At 40.9% G+C, this 15184-nt stretch overlaps 1 protein-coding gene across 4 annotated transcripts in view; it reads left to right on the top strand.

Annotated features, from left to right (window-relative positions):
- The first annotated feature begins 7757 nt into the window (after positions 1–7757).
- The window catches only part of STXBP6 (syntaxin binding protein 6), a 95003-nt gene continuing 87576 nt past the window's right edge, over positions 7758–15184 (top strand). Inside the window, exons 1-2 of one of the 4 annotated variants that reach the window (XM_030948788.1) lie at positions 7774–7882; positions 14333–14409. The gene's annotated coding sequence lies outside the window, so the exon portion shown is untranslated. Of the gene's footprint in view, positions 7883–11587; positions 11738–14332; positions 14410–15184 lie in introns of those variants that run through there. The other 3 variants (XM_030948789.1, XM_030948790.1, XM_030948787.1) reach the window with 3 other exon arrangements.

Below are 15184 nucleotides of genomic sequence, written 5' to 3'. Positions count from 1 at the left end.
AACACTATTTCATATATTAAGTCTGTGACAATTTTGAAACTATTTTCAATTTAATATGTCCTCACAAGAGGCAGACATAAGGTCAGTCGTAGAAAAACAAAGATAAAACCCTAGGAAATCTATTTTAATGTTACAAATCTGTATTAGAAAAAAATTGTCAACACAATTCAAAGAGCAATGATGCAAAATTATTTCTGGAACAATTTTTTGTATCTGCCTTCTTGTGTTTTATTCAGAATGGTTGCAGGAAGTAAACTCATTGGAACAACAAATCTGAGGTCTGGAGAATAGAGCCTGGCAAGATCTCAAAGCTTCTCAAAGATTTATGTTCTTCTACTTTTTGACTGATGCTGAATCCACTGCTCTGCAGATACTGATTTTCTGATTTTATATGGTTTAATTTGGTGATTCTTAAAAAAAATAAAATATAAGGAGAAATATTGGTGAGTAAAAATTTTTACAGTTCAGTGTGTAATTCAAAAGCATGCCTTTTCATTGTGTTCTGCTTATGATGAGTATTTATAAGCAGAAGTTTCACTTTTTTTATTTTTACAAGTAAATGAGTCCTTTCAATTTTTCTAATAACTTACTCCTGCTTTGAAGATTCAGAAATACACAGTTTGGAAATCCTTGAAGGATTTTACACGGGATGTTACAAGAAATAAAAGAAACTTTCTCAGTCTCTGAGAAAGACATCTGACCGCCATGATGACAGAGCACAGCTTTGCAGAATGTATCGCAGTCCAGGTTCATCTCCTCGTGTGCCCCCAGCGTTGTGTCAGGATAAAACCTTCTCAGGCAGGTTTTGAACGTCTGTGCCGGCCTCAGACAGATTCTACTCCCAGTTCCTCAGATGGACACTTGAATCTAACTCAGTCATGGAATGACGGAAAATATTATTGGGTTGAGATCTTCAGGGGTAATTTTGCCCAAACTGAAAGCAGGGCTCTCTTGAAAGACAGATTTGCCCACTCTAGTGATGGCTATTCCACTGCTCCCGTGAGCAACTTCTCCCTTGGTTTGGAGAGTGTATCATCCCTCTCATGCCCAAGAATTTAGTTAAAGATGTGTCTATGGACAATATTGTAGTTGAGGCAAAATTATTATATCTACATCAGTAAATCTCATTAATAAAACAAGCCCCCCTTAACCACAAAGCTACAGAACAAAATGTATTGTTTCAAACCTAACAGCTGCCTTGAAATCATGGCCAAACTTTTAAAATATACTTCTAACTTTACATTTCTTATTCTTGTATATTATTGTATGCATTTAAAATGGTTCTTCAAGTCTAAGATGCAGCATTTTGCATATCTGGCCTTTACTTCTTTACTTGAAAAGGTAAAACATACTTTATATAGACTATTACGCATGCCATTTGTCAAAAATTGGAGTAACTCTGTTTATTGGTTTAGAATGGTGAATTTAACCTGTCATTACCTGTGGATTTTCACTAAAAACACTCTTCACCTTCAAAATATCTACAACTGCTCTGGAGCATATGTTATCCACACCTCTCATCCATGGCTCCACTTATATCAGAAAATCTGTTAATCTCACAACTAGACAGTACAGGGTACTCTTCTAATTCTGAGTTGTAATCAGACGTGAGATATGAGATGCTTGTTTTTTAGGTACAATGTATTATTAAATATGGATTCCTTTGTATTGACAATTTTCTGTAAATATTTGTGTTTATAGCTTTGACTGTCTCGCAGAATTCCACTTTAAATGGAATGTAAGATTCTGCCTAAATTATTTTCCTTTAATTAAAATTCAGAGAGTTTGTGTATATATATATATATATATATATATACTATTTAAAAATAATATCTATCTGAAGAAAATATATTTCATGTCCATTTAATATTTCAAATATAAACCATATAATGGCTTACACATTAAACAAAATTAGGGTTAATAATCACTGAAATAACACAAAGTAATGGTTTTCTAGAAGAACAAAACTTTCCCAAAGCAATGAGATATTTCTCTTTTTTTTATTCACAGCTGCAAGCTGAATAGAAAAATAAACTTGTTTCTTTCATTTGTATTATCTAGTCTGGGACATAATTTAGCAAAGAATACTATGGAGCTGATAAAACATTACACAAGTGCTTTGTACAGGAATCACAGTAAATTATGCAGTGCTATTTGCTTTTTCTCTCCTTTACCATGAAGGGTATTTTTTCAAATAATTGCTGTTAACTTTCTATGAACTCCTGACTCCAAAGTAAATAGCAAAATGTAAAAATTTTTAAATTAACTGTCATGAAAGCATATTTCTAACCTTTCTAAAGTCCTTGGATGTCATACTCAGACCCATGATATTTAACACCACTGTCCACATGGCTATGATTCTAACCATTAAGAGACGATAAATTGTAAGGCATGCTGTGCAAATGATATATAATTTTATGTTGCATTCCCCATACCCTATTACAAATCACAGCAGAATTTTTGTGGTTGGGTCATATACTGTGCTAGGCCAGGCAGCACATGATGTCACTCCCCTGATAATCATAAACATTATGCACAGATTTTATCTACTGGTCAAAAGAAACCTGTAATTAGTGACTAAGCCAACCAGATCTAATAAAATGATAGGATCTTTCCAGTCCTATAAGCATGGAAAAATCAAATCCCTTAAAACCTTCCACTGCTGCCTAACACAGTGTATGTCTTTTCAGAAAAGTGCATGTTCTAAAAAAATTTAGGAAAATATCACAAACATTTCCAAGATGTCTGAGGCTTACTTGTGCCCCTTTACCCTGCTCTGCCTTGCTGTGCCTGCAAGTCTTCTGAGCTACCACTGGTCAAGGAAGGCAATTACTCATCTCATTTTTACACAGTTATTTTTAACCCGGTCCAAGCATGTTCTGACAACACAATCCAGTGCCTTCATTGCAGAAACTGGGACAGTTTTAATGTATCCCAGTAATTAGGGATTTGGATTTTCCACATATAGATACACACATATCTATCTATGTCTCTGCATATCTTGATGTTATCTTAATTAATTTGAATTAAGGGTTATTTCTTTTGGACAGTGCTCCTACTTAATTAAAGACTTTAATTTTCAATTGGCAGGCTTAGAGGAGATCTGAGTTTGCAGTTAGAGATATTGCTTTTAGTGTAAACAGAAAATTAATAAACATCAGAAGATATCAGTGAATAAAGTGTGCAGAAAAATGGTGAAATATTTTTTTCCTTGCCTCATTTTGTCTGTCGTAAAGAAAGATAAAACCATCTTTTGAATGTAGAACAGCATTCTCCACATGCTGTTATTTTATTGACATATTGGAGTAGTGAAACTTCCTGCTCTTGTTTTATGGTGCCATAAGATGAGAAGCCCACAATGAACCTCCTTTGCTTTACATGTCCCATAGATCCTGCTGTGGAATATCCCATATCCTGACGTGGTATTTTGCTCAGCCTGTCTTGCTTCCTATGCTCAATCCTTGTGGCTGTTCTTTCAGCTGCATAGAAGGAATAATTTCAGGAAGATGTGTGAGGGGAGATATGTTTTTTTATTATATGGGAAAGGAACAGTCCTGAAGATAAGATAGAAGGAATGTTTCTTTTGCTACCTGCCGATGCATTCTGCTGCTGAAAGAAGTGCAGAATTCCTGAATGCTCCCTCCATAGGTAAGAAAGGGCTAGAAGCAATTTGTCAAATGATCCTACTATCACCCAAAAGTCTGTATCTATTAATATAAACATCAATTTTGCAGTGCATAGATACATAATGCTTTTTTTTTGCAAACAGTAGTAAATCATATTAATTCTCTGGATTGGGTTATATTAAATTTCTTTTTGTTAAGCAACACTTGCTAATACTGAGGACTTCTACAAGAAAATATGACTCAGCAAGGATCATGGGAAGTATCCTTTTATGTTAAAATTTTATTTGTATCTTTCACGAAAATACAGAAGCAAATCTGTCCAATTACTTTTGTACATATGGTGGCATTCTTTCATCATTGGAAGGAACAATACAACTTATTTATTCTATAGCAAAAAGAAAAACAGTGGTGGTCCTTCAAGTGACACGCTGGAGACATGCTGTAGTTCTGCAGTACGTATGCATTGGTCACAGATGAGTAGCTTCTGCTTTTATCCACACTGCACAAGGGTTTACCCCTCCTGCCATCAGCTCTTCAAAGGGCCCACCTCTTGACTCAGAGACTGGCTGCTTTCCCACTAGGCAACAGGAACACTGCCCGCCCTAGAGACTGCCCCTGCCACCACCCAGTCCCTGACCCTCTCTACTTCTAGCCACAGACTTGGTGGATTTGCCATGAGGGGTTTTATGATCTGAGGACTAGAACAATTAGCTAGGGGGGCAGTGTATGCAGGTGACTCAGAACCCAGTGCTGGCTCCTACCTGAGAATTCCAAAGTCCAGGACACAGCTCCCCTCTCTATATAGTTCATCAGGAAATTGTATCACAGGCGTTCTTATGATCCATTTTCTCTGTCTTGCAACTGTAAAGCACTTAAATTGCTTAATGACTTTGGCTATGCACTAAGCATGAGGCCCAGCACTTGTCATTGGAGCCCTGCACATTCAGTTTATGCTACATATCTTTAAATAATACATTTAAAAATGATTTCCTATATAAGACTTCAGGTATCCTGCACTGTTAGTGCTGTGAGGAATTGCAGATACCCTGCTTGTTAGTCCTTTATCAAGCTGCTCATCAGTGACATTCTGGTAGTTCAACTGCATAACTGTAACAGTCAGACTTCTGCTCTCTAGGCCCACAAAACACTCCTTTAATCTTAATTCTGAGGTCATATTTCTCAGAAACAGTTTATTATCTAAATGTAATTTTAAGTATCTTGCACACAAACCATTTCAATAGCCTTATGTGTTCTTGGAGCAAAGGTTAAGGTTTGCTTTTGAATCCTCAGATGAGTCTTACACACTGATAACCACCAATATCTCTATTTCATCTCTGTTGCAGTGGAACTGATGAAGAGGGAACCTTTCCAAATCTGGACCTCTCTCCTGATCCCACAGGATTACAGGACATACAGGCAAGCTCCAACTTTGTTTCTCAGATCTCACTCATGCAAACACTATTCTTCTTAGAGGTATGCTTTGGTACAATAATTTAAAATTATTTAAAACACTATCACTACCTTGGTTTAAGCTCTATCTCCTGGCCAGAGATTGCTACAAGGAATGTTTATGTTAGAGGTGAGGTTTGTTTGTACTGAGATAACAGACTATGAATTGGGGTAGGAGAGACACAAACATGTCCTGTTTTACTATGAAGATGGTAAGCTCTGTGAAGAATTCTGCAATACTGCAGTGGGATTAACCTTTCAAATTCATTAATCTAACTGGACCCCTTAGGCACTCAAATAATTTTACATGGTTGACTGATACATTTTTTTTGTGTTGCTTATGGTCACTTCCATGTGGAAACCCACTTGCATTCCTTGCTTTCCATGTGGAAACTCACTTGCAACCCGCTTGTTTGGCATGAAGGTTGAAAGCTGCTGGACAGTTTATGTATGCTAAATCTGTCTAACTAATAAATTTATCCAGCCATAGGAGGAGAACAATGGCTGAGCCCAAGCATGCCACTCAGCCTGACAAGCCCAAGGACACTGAAGACATTTTACAAGCATACATGTGACTGGAAATGACAGGCTATATGCTTAAATATAAACTCAAGGCCATCAATACAATTTAGCATTTCTAGCAACATCAATGCAGTAACCCAAATTAAATACTATCAGTTCAAAAGACAATGGAAGCAAAAATTAGACAAATTTGAAAAGTCTGAGTAGCTGCAAGAATAAAAGCTGGACTTCAACTTCTACTCTTACCTAAAACCTTATAGGTTCTTGCCTGCAAAAAAACCAAAAAACCCCAACTAAATAAAATAATTCCCAAAACCCGAAGCTTGCCAAAATACACTAAAAAGAGAAGAAAAAAGGGGTGAAAGGCTGAAGGGTTGAAAAGTGTCATTATTAGTGTTCATGAAGACATATTCAGCTTTTCTCTTGGTTTCTGTAATCAGGCAATACCCATTGTAACTTCAGCATTCCTGGTCTGTATGGCTGCAGAAAAATTAGAAAATGACATTTAAAATGAGCCAGTATTTGGATAGTAAATAATGATGCATCACTTATCTGGATGTTCCCAAGTTTATCTTTCTAAAAAAAGGTCATGCTGAACTCTTTGAAGGCCTCAATGCTCAGATTCATCAGAACAAAAAGAAAAAAATAACCTTGTTTCCAACTTTGCCATTCCTAACTGTGGCCTGTCCTCCCTGTTTGCTGTTCATGGCTACGCATCTGGCCTGAAACTCACAGATGCTGGAGACACTGATCTCTACTGGCAATCACACTCACAGAAAAAAAGGGGATCTATCTTTTGAAAAATTGGTTTTAATACAGAGGGGCAGCTGAAGGTCACTGGGGGTTGAACTTTAATAAATAGGAAGACATTTGTAGGAGGCTGTTGCCTACAACAAAAGTAGATTGACCTATTTCCATTATATCCATGCAAAATTTATTTGAATTAATATGAGTCACTGAATGGATTTCACAGCATTTCTAAGAGAGATCTAAAGGAACAGCAATACAAGTGAGTGTAATGGTCTGAAAAACTGAGGCTGTAGGGAACTGCCACTATGTAGCATCAACAACCATTAGATTAAATGACAGGATCAAAACACACACCCCCTGAGGAAACAGTCAACTTACATTTCTATTCACTAATGGAAGTTGTACCAACTACAATTCACATTGACAATCATACAAAAACTCAGCGTTAAACACTGTAAAATAAAGTACAAAAATATTTTGCTATGTTGTGAATGTTTATTCTCTAACTAACCAGCCAATTATTTCCAAGCATTACATCCCCAGCATTGCCACAGTGGACACACAGCAATGTGTGTGGCCCAGGATCTGGACACGTCACTGACACCCAATGTAGAAAATACAATAGCAGAATTTGTTTCCAGCCTTATCCTCTGAGTGTGGAGGAACAGCCCGCTGTTATTTGTGTGACGCTTTAGCAGGAGACAATGCCTTCCAGGAACCTCGCTGGGGGCCTGGCAGCGATCGCACACCTGACCGATCCCACGATCTCCGCGGCCGGCTGGGAAGAGCCGAACCCGACTCCCGCCCCGCGGGCTTTCTGTGCCAAGGTGAGAACGTGTTTCTGTTCCCAGCACGTTTAGCGCTGCAAAACTCGTCAGAGAGCTGAAAGGGCGCTTTATACGTTCATTTTGGAGGTTTGCCCGTCTAAACTCTTAATTCCGGCCCCGGGCTCCTCCGCCTGCCCCAGCGGCTCCGGCGGGACTCCGGCCGCGACGGAACCCGGCCCGCAGGAGGCTTCCCGGCCTCGGCGGGCGCACGCCTGTCCTGCGGAGCGCTCTCGCGGAGCGGCGCTGCCGCCAGCCTGGATCCACGGCAGCTCCACGGCGGCCCCGCGGGCGCGGAGGAGGCGCGCAGCCCCCGAGCAGCAGCTTTTGGGGTTCCCGCCCTTCAGCGCTCCCAAACTCCGCTCCAACGCGCATATTTCCTCCTGCCTCCCAAACCAGCTTCCTGCCCGCGCAGCCACCGCTTCTCCCCGGCATCCCGCCCGCCCTGCCGCGCCACGCCGCCGGTTCGCGGGCGGCCCGGGACGGTGGCGGCGGGGGCGGTGGGCGGCCCGCGGGCGGCCCCGATTGGCGCAGCCGGCGCACGTGGGGCCGCCCTCACGCCTCGGCGCTGGCAGCGCGGCCGCCGCCGCGGGGCACGGCAGGGCAGGGCGGGGAGCGCACCGGGCTCCGGTCCGCGCGGGTCTCCGCGCACCGCACGCGGCGCTGCGGCGGGGAGGGGAGAGAGAGGAGTCAGGCCGAGCCTGCGGAAAGGTGGGTGTGGAGGGGGGCAGACGCTGCGCTGCGGGTCGCGATGGCCGTGGGATGGGCAGAGGCGATGTGCCCGTCGGCTTCCTCGGTGGCGCGCCGCGCTCGCCCCGTTGGGGCTGCCGGCTGCGCGGCGCCCGCGGGCGGAGCTCTCGGAGGGAGCGGGCCAGCGAGTTAGTGATCAACTCCGTGGCGGCGTCCCCCGCCCCGGCACGGCGCCGGGACCTCCTGGGCGCGCCGGGGGTGCCGGGCCGAGGCAGCCGGGCGTGCACCCCGGGGGGAGGCGGCCGTTCCCGGGGGCGGCCGGGACCGCGGGGCTCCGCCGAGCGCCGTCTGCGGCGCGGCTGGGGCGAGGCGGGCGGTGCGTCCCGCAGCGCAGCCCTTCAGCCCTCGCCGTCGGAGGCTGCGGGAGCGGGGAGGGGGGCCCGGCCCTGCAGCCCCGGCACGGGAGGCTGTGCTCTGACGCCGGCCCCGAAGTCTGCCTGGAGCCGCTGGTGCAGCCCGGCCGTGGTCGGTCCCTGCCGACCGTCCTCAGGAGGCTCTGCGGGTGGTGAAGAGCAGCACAGAAGCGGCCAGTAAACGTTAAGCTGATGCGCTGCTCCCCTTCCAAAGCGATGTTTCAATAGTAACCTTGTCAGTCCAGTGGACCGACCACCATCACCTTCCCCGCTTTCTGTTAGAGCCAGCTTTGCTAATGGAAAAAAGTAACATTTAAAATAGCTAGTCATTACCCACTTGTGATGGATAATCCACAGCTGATGAATTCTGAAGTTCAAGGAAATATTTACCATTATTTAGAGAAATGTGTTATTCTTTTTTCATCATATTTTGCCCCCTGTCAAACAGAGGAGCTTATGTTTAAGGAATTACATCACTTTGCAAATCCTTCTATCTTTCTCTAAATATAAGCTGTCTTAGGATATCTTCAACTTGGCTGTTTTCCTTTTGTGAGTCACAGCTAGTGTTACTGCTTTTCATTGCTTGAACGGGCTCCACAGACCCATGACACCTCTCTTCAGAGTTTTAAGAGTTGTTGCTCATGTGATGGGGATCATCTGGCAACTCTGCTTAACGTTACTGAGGCAGACAGGACCTCTTCCAGCCTAAAATACTGGAAGATGACGATAAGGTATCTTGATTTTCTTTTGATTATGACATCTAATCAGTGCTGCAGTGACTAACTGTAGGGGAGGTCTGTAACGTGTCATCTCTTGTAAGGGAGGAGTAAGCAGAGCGAAGGGAAGTTGTATCTTGCTGGTGATGCATTGTGTTAGCAGCTCAGAGGTTTCTTTTTCACATCTGTAGTTTCCAAGCACACTTTACCTCTGATTTTTTCTGTAATTCTAGTAAGTCACTTTAATGAGGCCCTAAGAACTGAAAACATAATGAACACAGAATACTTGTGGTAGTTTGAGTGCAAGTAATCATAATGGGCTGTTGGGCTTTATTTGTTTTTTTCCCCACACTCTGTGAATAGGAATTTACAGCTTCTTGCCCTTAGGAAGAATGTTCCCCATGGGGCTGATCTTCGTCTGCTTGGTAAATACTTGAAAAAGTCACTTTCAGTGAAATGTTTAAGACCTTTCTGCTTGAGGAAATGCAGTTACATTGTAGTCGTGCTACCCTAATTTCCCACCTATTACTCTTGATTTTTTTCAGGACTATGCCTTAAAAGTTGCATGGCACCTTTAAAAATACACTGAGGTAAAACAGTGAAAATAAAAAGTACTGTAACATTTGAGTGTAGAGTGAAAGCACCATTTTGGAAGTTAGCCCAATCACCATTTTGTGATAGCTTCCTCAGGTGAAGGAATTTCCAGGTGGAAAAAAAAGGCTGTGAAGAATTGTGCAATGGAAAGGGGTATCTTTCCCTTGAGTAAGAGTGTTTTCTTGGTAACTGAGACTTCTGTTAACTTGCACATGTTGATTTCTCATCTCTATTTCATTTATTCTCAAGTTTCTGAGTGTCTCCTAGACATGATCTGGATAGGAACCTGTAAAGTCAGGGAAGTGTGATGATAACATGATGTTATGAGCTATAGAAAGGTCAAAGAGAAGTACTTTGGGTTTTTTTTTTCCTTTGAGATTTGTGTTCAGATCATCTCAGTCCTGTGTGAATGTGGGATGTTTGGACAGTGAAAATAATATAATTCATTTATAAAGTCCTCAGTCTGAAGGGGTTTTTCTCCCTCCTGGTTGAATATTCTTTCTTTGTACTATTTAAGGCTACTTCTACTAGAAGTTCACTTCTTAAATAAGTTGAATTCATCAGTAGGTACTTCTTGTGTTTGTAGTGTTATTAGATTACAGCATACATTTTAGAAAACTTAAAAATACCTTTTTTTAAAAATGCAGCTTATAAGACTATATGGGATATCTTCTGTTTTATTATGTATAAAATTCTATGAAATGCTAGCCCTGCAAAATAGTAGCTGTTAGTTTCCTTTGGGGAGAAGCATGCTGTCTAAGTAATAGTGCATTTGTTCTTTCTTTCTTCTTTCCTTGTAACTTAATGTCTATTTCCAGTGTCCAGCTGGTAAGGTAACATTGCCAAGGTTGTACAAAAGTGTTTTAATCACAGATGTTCGGATAATATGGTGGTAAGACAAACTTGTCTTCTGTTTTTAACCAAGCAGGAATGCCATAGCTAACATGTGTGCAGAGAAAAATCAAGTCTTTCAAGGGAACACTTAATTTTCCTAGTCCTGGGTTGGTGATCTGGTGATGCTGGGGATTTGAAAAATGGATGAAATAAAAAGCCTTGACATTGATTTATATTGTATCCAGACATGCCAGTGAATTCATTAATACACTTTTGCATATGACTGCAGCAGTTAGTGCTGATTTAACTGTATAGAAGCATGTTTAAATTCAGGCTTTTGGTTTGCTTGTTTCTTATTCTGAGTCAGGAAATGCAAGCTAGGATGTATCTAGTATTTTATCAGTTCTAATAAACATTGTGTGTTTGTTTACAGTTTCTTGTTGTGCAGCATTCCCTGGTTATACAGATCTTTAATCTTATCCCCAACAAATTTCTTAAGCTTGGAGAAAAGGAGAGGAAAATAGTAATAATAATTCAAAATGAGAACTATGTTAACAACAGAAGGGACTGTTGGTTTTCCTGCCTAAATGATGTCATAGAACATTTAGGCTGCAGCGTGCAGGGAGAAAGTGGTTTTAGGGAAGTGGGAGGAAGGACATTGCCTCTTACTACTTTTTTTCCCTTCTCTGGGTAACTTGCTGTCACAGAAAGGAATGATGATTTTTCAAAAGCAAATGCATTTCTGAAGCTGCATATAGCAGAAATAAACTCATGAAATATATTCACTGGGTAACTGAGGGCCAAAAAGATATCAGACCATTTAACAAAACCATTATATTCAAACTCTTTTCAAAATTGCCAGTATCCTCTTCCATCCTGAAAAATCTTTTCCCAGCAGTCCATTTTCTTTTCCAGTATACATTTGTTGGAGGCCCAGTTGACTTCTGGCATGTGTTGTTCATTGTGGTGGTCTAGAGCTCATAGTTGAACATTAAGCTACCTTTTTTCCCATCTTAAGCTTAGGCAGACATCCTCTTCAGCTGAGGTTTTTGACACAGACAGTGCTGTGGGGCTTCTTTGTCATAAGTATAAAAGATTTCTTTGTAAATGGGATTGCATGATTATGAGTTAGCTTGATACTTTACATATTCCTACTTTCCCTTTCATCATTTTTCTTTGCAGAGAGTTTTGGGAAAGGATTCCTGCTGTGCTGAAGTGCTGCAGGTCTGGGAGCAGTTCGGACTGTAATGTTCCTGTGTTCTTTACAAGACATCACTTGTATTGGATTTCTGATGCTTGGAAGATCCAGGTTTCTATGTGTGTGTTGTCAGTTTCAGACTTTTATATGTAGTTAACAGTGCTAATCTACTGTCAACAGCCCCAAGGGAAAAAAATGCAGACACTTCTGTTCTGTAGCATTTTGATTTCCTCAGTGAAACAGGAGCATTGTGGGAGTTCAAGGCTGCTCAGTGGTGCAGATTCTTACCAGTGGCTATGAATCCAAGTTACTGAAGGTTTTTATGGTCATGAACTGCGGATTAAAGTCCAGCACTAAAAGCTGAACTTGGGGGTTTTTTGCCCTTGGTTCTAGTCTTGCTGTAGACATGAGAATGGTGCCAGCTCCAGGAATTTTTTTTTGTTGTTTTTTTCTTCTGCCTTTACTGTCTTGTGTGGTTTTAAACTTCAGACACTTTCACTTCATTATCTCTTCCTAGAGACTGCACAGGTTTTTTATATATGTGGAATTTCTAAGTAGTTTGAGACACGCTGTGTAATTACAGACAGATCCATTAATAATAGGGCATGCCCTCAGATTATGTGTATCTGTGTGAAACACTTAGGATGAAGAGACTTTGGAAAATAGGTTTCTGAGTAGGTTGAGTTTTTCTTGTCTGTGCATAAAACAGTACAATTAAATGTATAACAGTAATAAATAAACTTGTTTTGGAGTAGATTTCAATATAAGAAATTAACATACTCCTACTTAAGCCATGGTTAAATTATTAACATTCTGCTGCTGTGGAAACAATTCCTTTTTCTTGATGGATCACCATGAGATAAAACTGGAAACGTAACTTCTGTAAAATTTGGTGCTTGTCTGCAATTCATCTGCAAAAAAGAAATACTTATTTTTTCTTGTAACTGTGCTGGCCAACAAGTTTTTTATTTACACAGTTTGGTTTTGGGTCTCCTTTTCACAAGCCATTCTGTGCTATGTTTGCAGGCTGTTTTAGAAAACACTCTTTGTGTCTTGCAAATACTTGCTTGGAGAGCCAAAACAGTAATTCCTTAACTTTACTTACAGATTTTCTTCAGGGTTGTTGAGGTGCAAAATTGAGATGTAATCTAATATTTTTCCTACATTTCCACTTGCTAGTGTATTTAGGAGGAGGGGAAGAGCAAGCAGCTTGTCATATGCAGTATACACTTGGAAAACTCCCTCTTGGTAATTAGTAGAAATTCTAGGATGTTCATGAGCTTCCTCTTGAATTGTTTGCCTTTAATGGGCCATTATCTGAGCATATCAACTTTCTGTATTCATTTAAAGCTACATAATGCTCCGTTCAATGTTGTTAGTCATATGTGGAAAGAAAGAAGGAAAGAATATGATCAGTTATTGACACATTGGAATTACAGAGTGAGTTCCTGTTAGTTCAATTATTTCCTTGAGCTTGTATGGCAGGTTCCTGACAATGTAATAAAGTGTCCAAGTGCTTCGATATAACCAGAGGTTAGTGACTAGTCTGTTAGCACCTCTGTGACTTTAATATAAACATGTCAAATAGTTTTTTGAAGAGGCAATTTTTTCAGTGTAGGTTAACAATCAACTCTACCCTCTAACAGCAAACACTTGTAAGTCTGTAGGATGCCATGCTGGGGCCTTAGGCTTTCAGGCAGCATGGGGAAAGGATGGATGCTCAGACATGTGCTCTGCTCATGTGTAACAACAATGCAAAGGGGCTTCTTTCTGGCTTCCTGCTGGCCACCAGTTCATTGCTGGTAGGAATCCACTGCACGTGGGCTCTGCACCTGGGCCTTTGCCACGTTTTTCATTGTATGAAAGTTACAAGATTCAGAGAGACAAAAAAGTGTCTGGTGTCTTTCCACAGGAAAGGGCCAACATAAAACTTGCATTCAGGTGCCCTTAGTGTCTTAAGGACAGATTTAAAGGTGGGTGCTTAAGCTCCAAATTTACAAGTTTTGTTATTTTAAAATTAGATCTATGCTGAAGGGGTTGCCTTAAAGAAGCAGTCTGACTTAAAAAACAAAAACCCCCAGAAGATCACAGAACAGCTGAGTTTGGATGGGACCTCTGGCAGTTCCTTTCACAGTTTTATTATACCACTCTCTTTAGGAGAAGAGCTGTGTTAAGCTTAGCTTTTTTTGGACAGTGTTCTCAGGCCCATGGTGTGATTCTTGGGCTTGTCTGTGCAAGGGCAGGAGTTTGACTTCATGATCTTTGAGGGTCCAACTCATTCCAACTCAGGGTGCTCTATGATTTGTTTTGCGAGATATAGAAAGGAAGTTGCAGCTTGTAAATATAGAGGTTCACTAGTGTGAGGGGATATCAAACAAAGAAGACTTTGTTTTGTAAGCAGACAGCTGAGTGAACTCAGAGGCACGTTCTCAGATGGAATGGAGTACTTGGTTACTGGAACTGAAATTTTCCTAACCTACTTTTTTTTGAACCTTAAATGGGGACCTTTTAAGAATCATCTTACATTGTGCCCAAGCTATTAATTTTTGTCTCGATCAGTACAGAATTTCAGTTTCATTATAAACACACTTTCAATATGTTCTTTGAAAAAGCATTATTCTTGACTTACTTTAGTAAAACTCACAACTTAAGAAAACTAATGTGTCAATTATTTATTTAAAACATTGGTTTTACTGTAGCCTGTGTGCATTTGCAGCTGTTCAGAAGTGACTGTCAGAGGAGCAGAGAATGATTCAACAGCATATGAGGTGCTGGATGCTTCCCACATCATTGGTAACGTATGATCTGTATTTGAAAAATGTAACCAAGACGGAATCTTTACATGTTTTCATGTTTCTTTTTCTGGACAATTGACTAGTTTGGCTATAACATCAGACTGTGTTTGCTCTAAGTTGGGATATTTGGATGGCTTTCAGTTTACCAGGGCCTGAAATATACATACCGAAATTCACAATGAAAGTGTTTGTTTTGAAGATTCTGATTTAATTTAACTCCTGTGGAAACTAAAGGCTGTAGCTGACTTCACTGGGACTTGAACAGAGCAGGTAGGCAAGCTTTGTCCCATAGAGTTGCTTTAATGTTTCTGTTTCCTGTGTATTTAGTAAGGCTTCAGATGTTCCTTTAGTATGTAACTATAGGGCTAGGTAATGTGTTTCATAGATGCTGAGATGCAGTTGCAGTATATAACCTATTGTTTAAATATGCACATACAAGATTAAGGTTTTGCCATAGGTGATCAGTTCTACCTTGCAGAATTGTTAATTAACTTGTACTTAGACACAGATTGTGTTTTTGATTGAGTCTGGGCTTAAAGCAAGAGTCTTTTATGTCAGTTCTGCATTGACTTGTGAGTTAATGCTGTCTACTTAGGCACCTGATTGTCTTCTGACCTGAGATGTCCACATTTCCTGTCAAGTCAGTGGAAGGAGTTGAAAGCCTTGGGGGCATGAATCACAGCATTGTAGTGTTTCACAAAATAGTAATGACATTACTTCAGTAAGCAGTATTAAAAAGCATGAACTGAAGAAATAGCTTTCATGTGCGTTGG

This window comes from Camarhynchus parvulus, chromosome 5 (genome assembly GCF_901933205.1).
Source record: "Camarhynchus parvulus chromosome 5, STF_HiC, whole genome shotgun sequence".
Classification (NCBI taxonomy): domain Eukaryota; kingdom Metazoa; phylum Chordata; class Aves; order Passeriformes; family Thraupidae; genus Camarhynchus; species Camarhynchus parvulus.
Note: the sequence above shows the minus strand (reverse complement) of the source record. Positions and strands in the feature narration are given on the sequence as shown.